A 17,505-nucleotide genomic window follows, 5' to 3' on the forward strand; every position below is an offset into this window, starting at 1 on the left:
AAAAAGGTAGAAGGAGGGAGGCTGTTAGTACTGCAATAGTGAGCTACTGTTAAGATAAGTTAACTCACACAACTGTACTATGTTCATCATTTGATCACTATTACAGTAGCCATTAACCATATGGCATGACTGCCAAGCCTTATGAAGAATGAATGGAGGGGCAAAAAACAGAAACTAAAAGACTCTGGAGAATTGCTTCAGTAAATCTTGTTCTAGCTCTGTAAAATGATTCAAGTTTACAGTACCAAGAGAAGGTATGTATGGCAGACAAAGTAGCTGCTTCTAAAATGGCTCTAGAGTCCACCCCTTTCCAAGGAGGGATTTTTACCATTTAGAGTAACAGAATTGAATAGCCTAAGATAGCCATCTGAAAAAGATTTGCTTAGAAAGTGGCTGTTCTTTTTTCCTGCCATCAAAGGAAATAAGAAGTTATGTACTCACCATAACGTTCCATCTGAGTAGGTATCTTCATTTGTCTGCAACCTTTGGGATATGGATCCGATCTCGGATCCGAGCCGGCAACTTCTACCACAGCATAGATCCGAGCTCCTAGCTCCTCCCTTTACCCACAATCCCCTGCCAACCCTGACTGACCTCAGATCAAGTTTGCCCGATATAACAACTGTTACTGTGCCCCGGAAGGGGCTTATCTAAGACAGATCCTAAACAGAATCACAGACAAATGAAGATACCTACTCAGATGGAATGTTATGGTGAGTACATAACTTCTTAATCTGAAGTAAGCACTTCATTTGTCAGCAACCTTTGGGACAGAGTCCCCAGCTACCTGAATCCTGGGTGGCCGTTATGGAAGAATACTCCAGAGCACTGCAGAGCCAAAGGACGCCCTACCTCTGGAGACAACATCCAGTTTGTAATGGCTGATAAAGGTATGAGATGAAGCCCAAGTGGCTGCGGAACAAATATCATCCAAGGGGACCCTAGATTTAAAAGCCGCCGAAGTAGCGACGGCCCTAGTAGAATGAGCTTGGACTCCCTGAGGTGCAGGCCTTTCCAAACTCTGATATGCCAAGAGAATACAACTAGCTATCCACCGTGACAGGGTAACTTTAGAAATTGACTTGCCTAAATTGGTTTTGGCAAAGGAGACAAACAATTGGTTCAGATTGCCTATGACCAGCAGTTCGATGAATATAAAAGCATAATTGTCTGTGCACATCCAAGGAATGCAGTTTGTACTCTCCTTTGTTCTGGTAGTTGGGAACGAACACAGGAAGATTAATAGATTGATTAATATTAGCTTCCGAAGACACCTTAGGCAGAAAGGACAGATTGATCCTGAGGTAAACTCTATCCTGAGGGAAGGCTAAATACAGCGGTTTAACACAGAGAGCCTGAAGCTCAGAGACCCTTTTAGCTGAAGTAATGGGCACCAGGAAGGCCGTCTTCCAAGAGAGGTATTTAAGATCAACCGTAGCCGCCGGCTCGAAAGGGGGGCTTGTCAAGGCCTGTAGAACCAAAGATAAATCCCATGGGGGTACTACCTCCCTGACCGGAGGTCTGAGAAGGAAGGTACCCTTGAGGAAAGCTTTACAAAGCTTGGAAGTAATTAGAGGTCCCGATTCATGCCCTACATGATAATGCGAAATCGCTGCTAGTTGTACCTTGACTGTAGAGCAGCTAGCCCCCTGATGAAAAAGGGTAGTTAGAAAATCCAAAACCGACGTAAGAGGCGCTGTGAAAGGATCTAAGTGATGGTGCTCCACCCAGATGGAGAAATGTTTCCACTAACTCCAACAGACCCTTCTGGTGGAAGGTTTATGTGCTGCTACTAGGATGGCTTTGACTGGTGAGGAGATTCCGGGAGTCCTTATTAGGAGTGGAACTGGAGCAACCAAGCCGTCAGCTTGAAGTTGACCAGGTTGGTGGTCGGAAGACCCAGAGGGTGAGTAATGAGATCCGGGAGGGGATCCAGAATCCAGGGTGGATGAATCAAATGAGACCACAGGTACGGGAACCACGTTTGACGAGGCCAGAATGGGGCAATGAGGATCATTTTGCTCCCCAGCTGACTGGCTTTCTGTAAGAGTTTCAGCATCATGGGCAATGGAGGGTAAGCATAAAAGAGACCGGGAGGCCAAGCATGTACTAGAGAGTCTCTCGGGGACTCCCCCTGAGGGGGGATTAGAGCGAAGTAACTGTTGCATTTGGTATTTGAAGAAGTGGCAAAAAGATCGCAACAGGGTTGCCCCCATTGGGCAAATATTTGCTTCGTTACTAGAGGATTGAGAGACCATTCGTATGGAGTCAGAATTGAACGACTGAGCCTGTCTGCTAGGATGTTGGACCATCCCGGAATGTGCGTTGCAATGAGAAAGCAGTTGGTGGATATCGCCCATTCCCACACTCTCATGGCCTTGCGACAAAGAGGATAAGACCTGGTTCCCCCCTGTTTGTTGATGTACCAGACAATTGACATGTTATCCGTTTGTACCGCAATCGTCCCAATCGGAAGAAGGCTGTGAAGTGCCTGCAACTACAAAAGCACCGCCCTCATGTCTAGGACACTGATATGCAAGGAGGTCTCTATGTCGTTCCACGTGCCTTGGGCCGTTCTGCCTGAATAGTGCCCCCCCACCCCAGGCGAGAGGCGTCCATGGTCACTGTGGCGACGGGGGAAGGCATCGAGAAAGGTCGTCCCGTGTGAAGGCTCGGGGACTGGAGCCACCACACGAGCGACCCTCTGCAAGCCCTGCTTAGGGGAATAGGATGGGACAGGGGGTTGCGAGACAGGGACCATTGCACCTGGAGGGTCCAACTGCAGGACCCTCATATTTAGACGGGCTAGGGGCAGCAGAGGAATTGCTGCCGCCATGGACCCTAGAGCCCTCAGGATCAATTCCGCCGGTGGAGCGGGAAGTTGGAGAATGGCCTGAACATGCAACCTCAGGTTCTGAAGCCGATCGGGAGTCAGGAAAGCAAGCATTAGTCTGGAATCCAATCTTGCCCCTATGAAATCTATTACCTGTGTAGGAGCCAGAGAGGATTTGGCCATGTTGACAGTCAACCCTAGGCATGGAGCAAGATTGAGGAAATAATCCCTGCCTGAACAGAGCAGATGCCTTGTTGGGGTGATGAGGAGCCAGTCGTCCAGGTACAGAAAGACTTTGGTGAACACCCTGGGGGCTGAGGTGAGACCGAAGGGGAAGGCCCTGAACTGAAAGTGACTGGCTCCCAGCCGGAAGCGGAGGAACCTCCTGGAACGTCTGTCCACAAGAATGTGGTAGTACGCATCCTTGAGGTCTATCGAGCACATCCCGTTGTTCTCCCATAACAGGGGGAGAATAGATTGTAGCGTGACCATCCGGAACTTTTCTTTGGGTACTGCCAAATTGAAGAGAGAGAGGTCGAGGATGGACCTCAAGTCCCCCGTCTTTTTTGGCACCAGAAAGAACCTGGAGTAAAACCCTGATCTGAGCTGATCTGGGGGGACGGGTTGAATGGCTCTTTTTTGTAAAAGCTGCTGAATTTCTGTAGCAGCCACCTCCCTCTGATTGGGTGGTACGTCGGGGAGGCTTCTGGTTTTGGGGGTTACAATACAGGGAATTTGGTAACCTCTGGATATGATGCGAAGCACCCAGCGATCTGTTGTTATGGACTCCCACATTGCTAGGTGCCTCAAAAGACGCCCCCCCAACTGCCTCCAGAGTGGGAGCAGCCAGGCAACCCCTCAGGGGTTCTGCGTGGGCCTCTCAGAGAAGGGTTCTCTGGACCCAAAATTTCTGGGAACCCCTCTGCCTCTAGGGCGGCGTCCTCCCTGTCCTCCTCTACCACGAGAGGACTCGTTGTCCGGAGCAGACTGGGACTGATGCGATTTCCGGAACCACATCTTCTTCTGACCCTTTTGGTTCTTAGAAAAGGACCTCTGGGGGAGCAGAAAAGTGGACTCCAACGGCAGACAACGTCTTCCCGTCTTTCTCGCTCTGGACTAAAGTGTCGCAAACAGTTTTGCCAAACAATGCAGAACCATCAAAGGGGGCATTTGCGAATGACGCCTTAAAGGGTTCCGAGAAGTCACAATGTCGGAGCCAGGCTTGGCACCTCATTACCAGGCCGGCTCCGCCAGCTCTAGCGGCTCCTTCCATGGCGTGAGACAAGAGCTGCATAGAGGTGTTAGAAACGGAACGTAGAGTGGACATTCGGGAGGAGTACAGCTGCTTGTCCCCTTCCGACATGGTCTCTGGGGGGGATGCAGCATATTCTTTTATTAGATCCCGCTGCATCCGGATGACGTGTGCCATATAGTTCAGCACCCTCATGGAGAAGGTTGCTGAAATGAAGACCTGCTTCCCAAGGCGGTCCATCGCCCGAGACTCCTTGCTCGGTGGGTGGACCGCGGAGCTCTCCTGAGCCAACTCCCTCTTGGTGGCCACCGCCACCAACATGGCATCCACGGGGGGACCTCTGCTCCAGTGGATTCTTTCTGCAGGGGGACTCAGGATCCTATCTGGGCGCTTGGGGACTGGCTCTACAGTGTCCGGCTCCTTCCAAGCCCTGGTGGAAATAAGGTCCACCAGGGGGTCGGGGGTAGGGCACACCCAAGAGGTAGATGGCCCTGCTTCGAATGCCTCTAGGAATACGGACTCATCGGAGGAAGCCTTGGGGGCAGACCACCCTCCCCTAATCCTGAGCATTTCCATGATGTCTCCAAAGGAGACATCCTCGGGGGGGTGACCTTGGGGAGCCTTTCCCTTCATCTAAGTCCGTATCTTCCGTAAGGGACTTGGGGGAGTCCACATGCCTCCTCTTACACTTAGCCTTGTGAGGAACCTCCTCAGGGGGGGCTGTCTGAGGAAGTCTCACCAGCAATGTCAAGTTCCAAAGGAACACCCAGAGGCGCTGAAGCAGGCTGCCCCGAAGGCCGGGTGATGGGAGCCTGAACCAGCTGAGAGGGAGTGCAGGGGGGAGCCGAAGCCAGGACCGGAGGCCCGGATGCAGTGCCCTCTCCACCACAGCGAAAGCCGAGGGGGAGCCACTCTCGATAGGATCCGAGAGTCGACTCCCACTCGGATCCGAAGCGGGGACCGGATCCGGGGCCGAGACCCTCGGATCCGAAGGACGCGTGTGCTCCGAGAGGTCGGATCCAACAAGCTCGAGGGACCAGTCGGAACCGAAGTAACCAGTACTATCGGCTCAGACCCACCCCCGGATCCAACGCGGCTTAGCTCCGAATGCTCCGAACCCGGAAAGCGGGTCAGAGAAGGAGCAATTGGAGCAAAAAATGGGGTCAAGCTCCCCCCCGGAGGGGGGGAGGCAAGAGCACTCCCATCTGCAGCTGTGCCTGGATGAACCTCCTCATCATCTGGTCCATGTCTGCATCTGACATGCTAAAAGTGGACCTCGAAGAGTCCACCGAGGCAGACCTAGAGTGCCGCCTCGATGACCTCGAAGGGGACCAGGTCCCCTCCTCCCCGGGTCCCGGTGAGAAACAAGGGGACCAGAGCCGAGGAGGAGGCGATCCAGAAGCTCTGGCGGTAGAAGCCCGTTTGGTGGGCGGGGCCGAGGAGGAGTCCTCAGCCCACCGCTTATGGTGCTTCTCTTTCCATTTGGCTTTCCCGGCCTCCCTCTCCTCCGGAGCCGAAGCGGGAGGTTGAGTCCCGACCGGAGGGAGGCTGCCACTAAGGGCTGGGTAGCGGCCACAGAAGCACCGGAGGCCGGAGCCGAATCCGGGGGCAAAAGGCCCGCCAGAATCAGCTTCGACCTCCAGTCCTTAAGTGCCCTGGGGTTGAACGCCTCGCAAATCGCGCATCCCGAGGAGAGGTGTTCAACCCCAAGGCACCTAACACACCGGGTGTGGCCATCTGCCGGTGAAAGCTTATGGCCACACTCGATACACTTTGAAAAGATGGCTTTAGGGGCCTCCGACATGGTAGCACAGAAACACACTCACTAGGCCCCTACACACACCACAAACACACACTACAGCCAGCGAGGGTAGGGAGGAAAAATAACCACAAAATAAATTAAATTGAGAGAGATATAGGGCTATGGGGTACCTAAACACTCGCTCTCACTCACACGAAGAAAAAGATAGAAATAGGAAAAAAATTTTCTCACAAAACTTCACTCAGTAGCAGGAGCTCGAAATCCAGCTTGTAGCTTGAAGCGCGGCAAACTAGATCCGAGGTCAGTCAGGGTTGGCAGGGGATTATGGGTAAAGGGAGGAGCTAGGAGCTCGGATCTATGCTGTGGTAGAAGTTGCCGGCTCGGATCCAAGATCGGATCCGTATCCCAAAGGTTGCTGACAAATGAAGTGCCTACTTCAGATCAAAAAGTTGATTAGATTTTGTGAAATCTTTATTTTCTATCCAGGTAAAATCTGAGATGTCTTTTGATGTCTAAGGTATGAAGAATTCTCTCCCTCTGTTTTTGGTTCAGGAAAGTACTAAGAGAGGTGAAATAAGAAGTTATGTACTCACCATAACGTTCCATCTGAGTAGGTAAACTTCATTTGTCAGCAACCTATGGGTATCGGATGCATATCGGATCCGAGCCGGCAGCTTCAAACAGCTAAGATCCGAGCTCCAAGCGCCTCCCCTTTACCCATAACCCCCTGCTATCCCTTCCTGACCTCAGATCGAGTTTGCTCATAAGCAGAAACATATAGAACCAAAGAACCACCTCCAAACTCCAAGCTAAAGACAATCCACCAAGACAAGCAGTATTGCTTTGAGTATCCATATGGATCAGGGGGAAGGAGGGGGGGTTGGTTGCTGACAAATGATGGAACGTTATGGTGAGTACATAACTTCTTAATCTGAAGTAGTTAACTTCATTTGTGCTTCAACCTATGGGACAGTGTCCCCAGCTACCTAATTCATGGGAGGTCCTCATGGAAGGATGTTCCAGAGCACTGCAGAGCCGAAGGATGCTCTCCCTCTAGAGACAATATCCAATTTGTAATGGTTTATGAATGTATTAGGTGAAGCCCATGTGGCTGCTGAACAAATGTCGTCCAACGACACCCTAGATCAAAAAGCAGCAGAGGTAGAGATTGATCGAGTAGAATGGGCATGGACATCTTGAGGTGCAGACTGGCCCGAAGTCTCATAAGCCAGAAGAATACATTGTGAAATCCATCTGGACAAGGTGACTTTTGATATAGATTTTCCCAAACTGGGTTTAGCAAAGGATACAAAAAGCTGGTCTGATTTCCTGTGATCAGCTGTCCTGTGCAAATAAAACCTCAGTTGTCTATGTACGTCTAGAGAGTGTAGCTTGTATTCACCTTTATTCTGGTAATTTGGAAAGAATACTGGTAAATTAATAGATTGGTTGATATTGGACTCCGAAGCAATTTTGGGCAGAAAAGAGGGATTGGTCCTGAGTGAAACTCTACCTTTGTGAAATATTAAGTACGGTGGCTTGGCACAGAGGGCTTAAAGTTCCGAAACCCTTCTGGCCGAAGTGATGGCAACAAGAAAAACTGTCTTCCAAGATAAGTATTTCAGATCCACTGAAGATGCAGGCTCAAAAGGAGGAGCTGTGAGAGACTGAAGAACAAGGGTTAAGTCCCAAGGAGGGGCTGCATGCTTAACTGGAGGCCTCAAAAGGAAAGTGCCTTTTAGGAAGGTCTTACATAATTTAGACAAAGTCAAAGGGCCGAGATCGCTCCCGACATGATAGTGAGAGATTGCAGCCAGCTGGACCTTGACCGTAGAAGAACTAGCACCTTGGTCAAATAAGCCTGATAGAAAATCTAACACCGCTGGCAGCGGAGCTGTAAAGGGATCTAAGTTTTGACGCTCCACCAAAATAGAAAAGCGCTTCCATTTGCTATTATAAATTCTTCTCGTAGACGGCTTGTGCGCGGCTACTAGTATAGCCTTGACAGGGGATGAGATACCGGGAGTCCTAGCTACCAGTGGAACTGGATCAACCAAGCTGTCAGCTTGAGGTTGTCCAGGTTCGGAATTGACAGGCCTGATGGGTGAGAGATCAGATCCGGGATGGGATCTAGAATCCATGGGGGATTCACTAGATGAGACCACAGAAAAGGGAACCAAGGTTGATGAGGCCAGAATGGGGCAATGAGGATTACTCTGCTCCCCAACCGTCGGGCTTTCTGTAAGAACTTTAGCATCAGGGGAAGAGGAGGGTAAGCATAAAGTAAACCGGGTGGCCAAACATGCACCAGAGCGTCTCTGGCGGATTCCCCGGGTGGGGGAATTAGAGCGAAGTAGTCACTGCACTTTGCGTTCGAAGGTGAGGCGAAAAGATCGCAGCGAGGTTGACCCCACTTGGAGAAGATTAACTTCGCTATTCTGGGGTTTAGAGACCACTCATACGGTGAGAGAATGGTTCGACTCAGCCTGTCTGCCAAGATGTTGGACCGGCCCGGAATGTGCGTCGCTATGAGAAAGCGGTTGTTGGATATCGCCCATTCCCACACTCTCATGGCCTCCCGGCAAAGCGGATAGGACCTGGTTCCCCCTTGTTTGTTAATATACCAGACAACTGACATATTGTCTGTTTGAATCGCAATTGTTCCCAAGGGAAGAAGGCTGTGAAGTGCTTGCAATGCCAAAAGCACCGCTCTCATCTCTAGGACATTGATATGCAAAAGGGTCTCCGAATGGGTCAACGTGCCTCAGACGGTCCTGCCCATGCAGTGCCCCCCCCACCCGAGGCAAGAGGCGTCCGTGGTCACCGTGGCTAGGGGATGGGACATAGAGAAGGGGCGCCCTTTCTGGAGGTCCGGGGACTGGAGCCACCATAAGAGGGCTTTCCTGCAGACCATGCTGAGGGGAATGGGGAAGCTCATGCGATGCCGCAGGAGGGACCATTGGACTTGCAAGGTCCATTGAAGAACTCTCATATTCAAGCGCGCCACGGGGAGAAGGTTGATAGTTGCCGCCATAAAGCCTAACGCCCTCAGGATCAATTCCGCAGAGGGAGCTGGGGATTGAAGAAGGGTCAATATGCGGAGTCTTAGAGTTCGAAGCCGGTCTGGAGTCAAGAAGGCTAGAAGCTGGTTTGTGTTTAATCTGGCTCCAATAAAATCTAGGATTTGGGTTGGAAGAAGGGAAGATTTTTTGATGTTGATCGTGATCTCCAGCCGGGAAGCTAAATGGAGAAAGTAGTCTCTGGCTGCGCATAGTAGATGCCTGGTAGGGGCGGTCAGGAGCCAGTCGTCCAGGTACGGAAAGACCTGAATTCCCTGGAGTCTCAGGTGGGCCACTACAACTGTCAAGACTTTGGTGATCACCCTGGGGGCTGTGGTGAGACCAAAGGGGAGGACCCTGAACTGGTAATGGCTGGCTCCCAGCCGGAAGCGGAGAAACCTCCTGGAGCGTCTGTCCATCAAAATGTGGTAGTACGTATCATTGAGGTCTATGGAGCACATCCAGTCGTTCTCCTGTAGAAGTGGGAGAATGGATTGGAGAGTGACCATCCGGAACTTTTCTTTGGCTACTGACAGGTTTAGGAAGGACAGGTCGAGGATTGGTCTTAAGTCCCCCGTCTTTTTTGGCACCAAGAAGAACCTGGAGTAAAAGCCTGATCCGGACTGCTCTGGGGGGATGTGCTGGACTACACTTTTTTCTAGCAGCTGGAGGATTTCCTCGGCTGCCAACTCCCTTTGATTGGGTGGGACATCGGGGAGGTTCAGGGGAGTGGAGGGGGGATAGAGAAAAGGTATCTTGTAGCCTCTGGATATGATCTGAAGCACCCAGCGATCTGTTGTAATGGACTCCCAAGCTGCCAGGTGCCTCGAGAAATGCCCCCCGACTGCCTCCAGAGTGGAGCAGTTGGGTAAGCCCTCAGGGTTGCTGCGTGGGCGATCAGAGAAAGGTTCTCTGGACCCGAAGTTCTTCTGACCCCATCTGCCTCTAGGGCGGTGCCCACTCTGTCCTCCTCTGCCTCTGAAGGACGAGGGGTCCGGAGCGAAATGGGATTGTTGAGACTTCCGGAACCACATCTTCTTCTGTCCCTTTTGGTTCCATGAGAAAGACCTCTGGGGAGCAAAGAAGCGGACTCCGACGGCAGACAACGTCTTCTCGTCTTTCTCGCTCTGGACCAATGTGTCGCGTACGGTCTCGCCAAAAAGGGCAGAGCTATCAAACGGGGCATTTGCGAATGACGCCTTGAAGGGTTCCATGAAATCACAGTGACGGAGCCACGCCTGTCGCCGTAGGACGACGCCCGCTCCACTGGCTCTAGCGGCTCCTTCCGTGGCATGGGATAGTAACCGCATAGAGGTATTAGAGATAGATTTGAGAGTGGCCATTCGGGTTGAGAACACTTTCTTATCCTCCACCGACATGGACTCTGGGGGCGACCCAGCGTATTCCTTAATGAGATCCCGCTGGAGTCGTATCATGTATGCCATATAATTCAGCGACCTCACAGAGAAGGTGGCTGAAGCGAACACCCGCTTCCCCAGATGGTCCATCGTCCGAGACTCCTTGCCTGGAGGATGGACCGAGGAACTCTCCTGGGCCAGTTCCCTTTTGGTGGTGGCCGCCACCAACATGGCATCTACCGGGGCTCCCTTGCTCCAACATGACTTATCCGAAGGGGGGGATAAGGATTTTGTCAGGCCTCTTTTGGATAGGCTCCACAGTGTCCGGTTCCATCCATGCCCTGGTAGTAATCAGGTCTACCTGGGGGTCGGTGGGAGGGGACACCCAAGAGGTAGATGGGCCTGCGTCAAATGCCTCCAGAAATACATTCTCGTCAGAGGAAGGTTTTGGGCCTGACAACCCCCCTCTGATCCGAAGAATTTCCATGATGTCTCCGCAGGAGACATCTTCTGGGGGTGACCTTGGGGAATCTTCCCCTTCCTCCATGTCTGTGTCCTCTGTCAAGGACTCAGGTGAATCCAGGTGCCTCCTTTTGCATTTTCGTTTGTTAGGGACCTCCTCGGGGGGGGCTGTCCGAGTAGGCCTCACCAACTACATCCTGTTCCGGCAAGGGAACAATCTGGGACATTTGTGCAGGCTGTCCCTGGGACCGGGTGATGGAAGGTAGACCCGTCTGAGAGGGAGTTCAGGGTGGAGCCATAGCAGAAGCCAGGGGCCTGGAGTCCCTCGACAATACCCTCTCCACAACGTCAAATGCCGAAGGAGAGCTACTCCCTATCGGATCCGAGAGCAGACCCTCTCTCGGATCCGACGTGCAGATTGGGGCCGGCGCCGAGGTGGTCGGATCCATAGGGCCAGCATGCTCCGACCGCGATGGAGCCGAAGTCATGCTGACACCTCCGGATCCAAAGCTCAGCTCTCGGCTCCGAGAGCTCGGATCCGAAGAAAATGGACCCAATAGACTGGAGGGCACCATCGGAGCCAAAGTACCGGAGACGATCGGCACCGATGCTCCCCTGGCTCCGAGCCCTGATAGTGGGTCAGAGAAGGAGTGATCGGGGTGAAAAAGGGGGTCGAGCCCCCCCCATAGGGGGGGCAGGAGCACTCCCATCTGCACCTGGGCCTGGAGGAACCTAAGCATCATCCGGTCCAAATCTGCATCGGAGATGCTACGGGTAGACCTCAACGAGGCCACCGAGGCGGGCCGGGAATGCCGCCTCGATGACCTCAAAGGCGACCGGGTCTCCTCCTCCACCGGCTCCGGCGAGAAACGAGGAGAACGGAGCCGGGAAGGAGAAGATCCAAAGGCCATAGGAGGGGAAGCTCGCTTAAGATGACGGAGCCGAGGAAGAGGTCTCGGCTCAACTCTTGTGATGCTTCTGCTTCTCCTTCCTAGCTTCCCTCTCCTCTTGGCCAAGGGTGGGAGGGTGAGTCCTGGCCAGAGGGAGAGAAGGTGACGCTGCCGAAGCCTCGGCAGAAGCCACACAGGGGCAGGAGGACAAAGCCGAGTCTGCGGGCAACAGTCCCACCAGGATCAGCTTCGACCTCCTGTCCCTGATGGCCCTGGGGTTGAACGCTGCACAAATAGAGCAGCCTGTAGTGAGATGTTCAACCCCAAGGCAAATACACCGAGTGTGGCCATCTGCTGGGGACAGCTTATGGCCACACTCGGTACATTTGGAAAAGAAAGATTTGGGCACCTCAGACATTTTCTTAACCCACGCGCTAGGCCCCAAAACACGGACACACCTTAACACACACACGGGGAGGGAATACACTAACTGTGACTAACAAAAATAGTTGTAAGCTAAGCTAACTATGTAGACACACTCACTCAACAATATTTTTAACAACATATGAAAAAGGGAAAGATTTTCCTCACAAAACGCCTATGCTACACCTGGAAGCTCATTTCAAAGCTGCTGTTGAGAACTGCGGCAAATGAGATCTGAGGTCAGGAAGGGATAGCAGGGGGTTATGGGTAAAGGGGAGGAGCTTGGAGCTCAGATCTTAGCTGTTTGAAGCTGCCGGCTCGGATCCGATACCCATAGGTTGATGCACAAATGAAGTTAACTATTTCAGATCGTAAGTTTTGTACTTACCAGAACATTAGCTTCATCTGGTCTCCATCCGGACACTGAAAACCAATGGACTGGTCACCTCTGGCACCTAATCTGCCCAGCAATGACCTCTTTGCGAGCTTGAGCTTTTCCCATAACATATAAACTTTATGTACTACAGGAACTCTCCAGATGGAGTAACAGACTTACAAGCCTACTATAAAATAAAAGTTGGCTCAATTTTGCATTTGTAACCTAGCAGGAAAAACAGAAAGTACAGTTGTGTAAATAAACTTACCATAACAGTACATGTTTAGATGATCACAGCTTCAGTAACCTGAGTTATGTGGGTTATATCCTTCCAAGGTTCTAGCAGATGACCAGCTTCAAAGTTTCAAAGTACCTTCCACATTCTCAAACTGCCTGGCTGCTCAAGCTGAGGTGAATAAAGGACAAGTTTGGGTGTTGGGTGTCAATCCCTTCACAGCTTTCCTGCAAACAGAGAGATGGAGGCTGAACACTGAAAGGAGAATGTTAGGAAGAACAAAAATAAATATCCACAAGGGGATTCAGGCAGAGAGTGGCTACTGCAGCTGTGATCATTAGAACATTTATGGAAAGTTTGCACATACAACTGTACCATGTTCATCATACTGAATACTGCTGCAGTACCCTTTGCTGGTTCTACTTTATTTAACCGAAAGCTGATTCCAGCGAATGCGAATCCATCGGCACAAATGCATAGAACCGCGAAATAAGGGAACTCACAAAACCGCGAAATTCGAAATGTGGAAGTGTTTTGGTTGACCCGTCTGAGCTACAGATCTGTAAGGTAAGTGTGCGATAGTTACAGAAATTAGGGTGCGGGTTAAGGTAAGTGCATAGATAGGTAATGTAATATGGGTAATGTAGTTAACGTTTAGTGTAGAGTTTGAGGTAGGGGTTTGGTTAGTGTATGTGTGTGGTTTATTTATTTTGTTTGGGTACAGCTCCGTAGGGTAAGTGTGCGGTAGTTACGGACCTTAGGGTTAGGGAGGGGTTAAGGAGAGTGCATAGATAGTGGTGTATGTGGGGTTTAGTGTAGGGTCAGAAGTAGGGTTTTGGTTGGTGTATGTTTGTGGTTTATTTATTTTGTTTGGGTGGGTAGTGTGTTTCGGGCGGTGGGGTTGGCCGAGTATGATGAATCGGTAATTTGAGTTTCGCGGTTTTGTGAGTTCGCTCATTTCGCAGTTCGATGTAAATGTGTCGATGGATTTGCATTCGCTGAAATCAGCTTTCGGTTAATTAAAGTGGACCCCCCTTAGCTATATGGGTAGATTACCCTAGCCTACTACACTCTTGGGAGGTGAAAGAAGCAGAGTCCAGGAGCCCTTGGAGAATGGTCCTTTCAAAGCATGATCTAGACCTAGTGAAGGAATCGCGCTTAAATTACTTTGTAAAAGTACGTACAGAGGACCAAGTTGCAGCTTCTAGAATACTTCTAGAATCCAATCCTTTTGAAAACGGCACAGTTGAAACCTGGGCCCTGGTAGACTACATCTTGACCCTGCCTGAAATACCTTTGTTGTGGTGGGTGTAACAAAAGGTAACAGCCTTAGACAACCATTTAGCAACAGTTTGTTTTAACATAGGTTCTCCATTATTTTTATCTTCTCAAGAAATGAACAATTGATCTGAACATCTGAAAGATTTATGTCTGTCAAGATAGTACCTGAGTTGAATGTGGACATCCAAAGTATACAGTTTCTTTTCTACCTCATTCTTGGGTTCAACAAAGAAAAAATGGAGATGGATAATTTGGCCTAAAGAAAACTTAGATGCCACTTTAGGCATAAGAGAAGAATTAATTCTCAAAGAAACCCTGTCCCTGTGGAAAATGAAACAGAGATGACTCAAAATAAGAACTTGCAACTCAGATACCCTTTCTTCAGAGGTCAGAAAAAACAATAAAACTGTTTTCCATGGTAAGAACCTCAAGTCAGCCAGGTTAGCTAGTTCAAATGGAGCAAGTGTTAGCTTATCTAATACAAAATTAAGATCCCAAGGAGGAGTCTCCATTTTTCTTTGGAGACCTCTTATGCAAAACCCCTTTAAAAACATTTTGACATGAGAATGCATCGAAAGAGGATGTTCCATGAACAGACATGCTGAAATGGCTGATAAATGAACCTTGATACAGGACTAAGAAATGCCATAGGATAGTAACTCACACAAATATTGTAAAACCAGAGAACAACTAGCTCAGAAATGGTGCTGGTTATGCTGCTGGCACCAACATAGGATTTTCTCATACCAGGCTTTCTTGCCTCCATTAGTACCTGCTGCACATCCTCAGTAAGCATGTGCCTAAGTGCAATCAATACCCTATCATCCAGGAAGTCAAGTGAAGTTGATTAGTATTAGAGTGTCTCAAACACCCCTGTTCTTGCATGAGTATATCCAGTCTGTGAGGAAGCTTGCGGTAATTGCCTCTGGCCATTTACAAAAGAAGAGATAACCACAGTTGCCTGGGCAGGAAAGGAATCACCACAGTGATCTTGGGGGATTCCTTTTGAATCTTCAAAAGTACCTTGGTTATTAGTAGAAATGGTAGAAAAGCATACAGGAACATTCCCGTACAAGGAAAAGAAAAAGCATCACTCTTCCAGGCCTTCCTGCATGGAGTTCTGGAGCAGAATCTTGCCAGCTAATTGTTCAGAGAGAAATCAGAGGTCTACTTGAGTAATTCTCCACAGATGGATCAAATCTTGGAAGATCTCATAATCTAGTTTCCATTTGAGAGGGTCTGTCCTTGTCCTGCTCAGCTTATCTGCCACACAATTTTCTTCTGACTGAATGTAGGCTGCCTGTAGAGACTGTGATTTGAGCCTATACCCCAAACTAACTTGGCTAGTCTGCAGAGCGGATATGACCTGGTTCTCTTTGCTTGTTGATGTACCACATGACTGTGGGTTTGTCTGTAACAACTTCAGGAGGTTCCGGGCCAAAGATATTCGGAGAGTTGAGTGCTTTGATCGGTGCAAACATCTATTTTTTATTTATGTGCTTATGTCTGTCCTTGGTGTCACACACACCTTGCACATTTACTCCTCTGGAAATTGCTTCCCAAACAAAGTCTGAAGTGTTTTTGGTGACTGACTGCTTTGGAACAGACAGTGAGAAGGGAAGACCTGGATTTAGGGATATCTGTTGTCTCCACAAAATGATTTCCCTTCTTAGAAACCCCAGCACTGGGATCTGAAAAGACAAAGGATTTTGGTAATGGGACCAAAGAGACTGTATCTTTCTCATGTGGAGAGTTGCCAGGGCTATCATGAGAATTATAGAATCCATCTGACCTAAAATCCTGAGGTACTTCCTTGCATTGACCAAAGTCTGAGTAGATCACCACTAACCCATTTTTGTGTAAGAAAAGCTCTTTGAACTGCAGTGTTTAGCTGACATCCCAGAAACACAATTCTGTGAGAAGGCATCAAGAAAAACTTTTGAACATTCTCTTGGAATCCCAGCTTGTTCAAGAGATCTCTCATCCAAGTGATGAGTATACTGTGTAGCCTACAATGGGCTATAACTGGAGTTAGACACTTTGTGAGCACTCGTTGTAGTGGATAGTCCAAAGGGGAAGGCAATGAGCTGATAATGTGACCCAAACAGAGAAAAACCTTAGGAAAAACGGACTTTCCAAGATGGGTGCACACTGATTAACAGCTTAACTTCAGATTTCCAAGTGTGAAAAAAGAAACTAAAAGACAAGGGGCCAGGAATTTTGTCACTTTTAGTAAAATCAGTTACTGGCTAGTAAGTTCACTGCCTGGATGCCAGCAGAGAAAAAAAAAACTAAGAGAGCCTGAAAGAAAACTAATCTTAAAAATGTAAAGAAAGCACTGACTGGGAAGAATTCTGCAGCTGTTGAGCAAAATTAAGTTTAAGCACCAGCTCTGGTGCAAGATATGGCTTCTAGTAACCTAGATGAAAAAATAGGTCAAATGTGTTCAGAGATGATTAAAATAAACAACAGAAGGAGAATATCAACTAAAATAACAAAACGTTGGAAAAAAATGGAAGAAGCTTTAAACAGATATTCAGATGAGCTGATAAAATTGCAAAAATCAGAGGCTGAAATGAATAAAAGGCTGGCTGAGTATGAGACTGCCAAAGTGATGTTTCAAAACCTGGTAAAATTAGAGAACACAGCATGCTGGGAAAATGTGAAATTTTCCACTGTACTACAGAAAATAAGAGAAAAAGACCTTACTAGTCCAGACTTCTTGTAGCAATCATTGTAGCACACAAAAGTGCTACCAGCACTAAATGTTCTACAAGGAAACAGCTCCAGTACTTATTATTAATGCTCACCCCTCCAGGCATGTCTAAACGTCAGTTCCCTGTGCTTTCTCCTATTGACCTGGTGAACCTGGGCATCCTGAGGCAATGTAGCAACTGCCTCGTGTACACTGACAACCCTCTCCTCTTCCTTCCCAACACTCAGACTTACAAGAGATGCACTTATATAGCCAAAATGGAAGCCACACACTCTCCAGCCAAAACTGGAATAGCTTGTCAAGAGAAGAAGGTCAACACTTGCACCACACCACATGGAACACACAGCCCTCCAGAACACACACTACTTTCACATAAAAACACAAATCGCACACCCACATTCGCGGAGGCTCTCAATAAAAATCTACCTAAACAGCAGAGACCTCCAAGGCAGAACCGCACTCGACCACCACAACACAACACTAATCACGAGACACATAACTCTCCTAAACAGTGTGCCACTCAACCAAAGCCCCTAAGACAAAACAGCATGCCCAACACACTAGTCATAGGTGATTCGATAGTGAGGCACACTGATATCCCAATCACTACGCTGAATAAGGAGAAAGTAACAGTTAACTGCCTGTCAGGCACCAGGATCTGCTACATAACGCACACACTCAGGTCCCTAAACAACAGATACAATTATGACTCTGTCATTGTACATGTGGGTGTGAATGACCTAAGACGTACCTCCTTGGACTACATGAAAAGAGACATGAAGGAGCTATCGGATTATGTAGCTCAGGCGGGTATGACACTAGCCCTGAGCAGCATCCTACCATCACCCAGAATCATAC

General features: G+C 49.2%; 1 protein-coding gene across 1 annotated transcript in view; it reads right to left on the bottom strand.

Moving 5' to 3' along the window:
• LOC122810128 (telomere repeats-binding bouquet formation protein 1-like) overlaps positions 1 to 17,505 on the bottom strand; it is a 1,040,706-nt gene that overhangs the window by 550,826 nt on the left and 472,375 nt on the right. The window lies entirely within an intron of this gene.

Source organism: Protopterus annectens, chromosome 8.part1, assembly GCF_019279795.1.
Source record: "Protopterus annectens isolate FY-2018-M chromosome 8.part1, PAN1.0, whole genome shotgun sequence".
Classification (NCBI taxonomy): Eukaryota; Metazoa; Chordata; order Ceratodontiformes; family Protopteridae; genus Protopterus; species Protopterus annectens.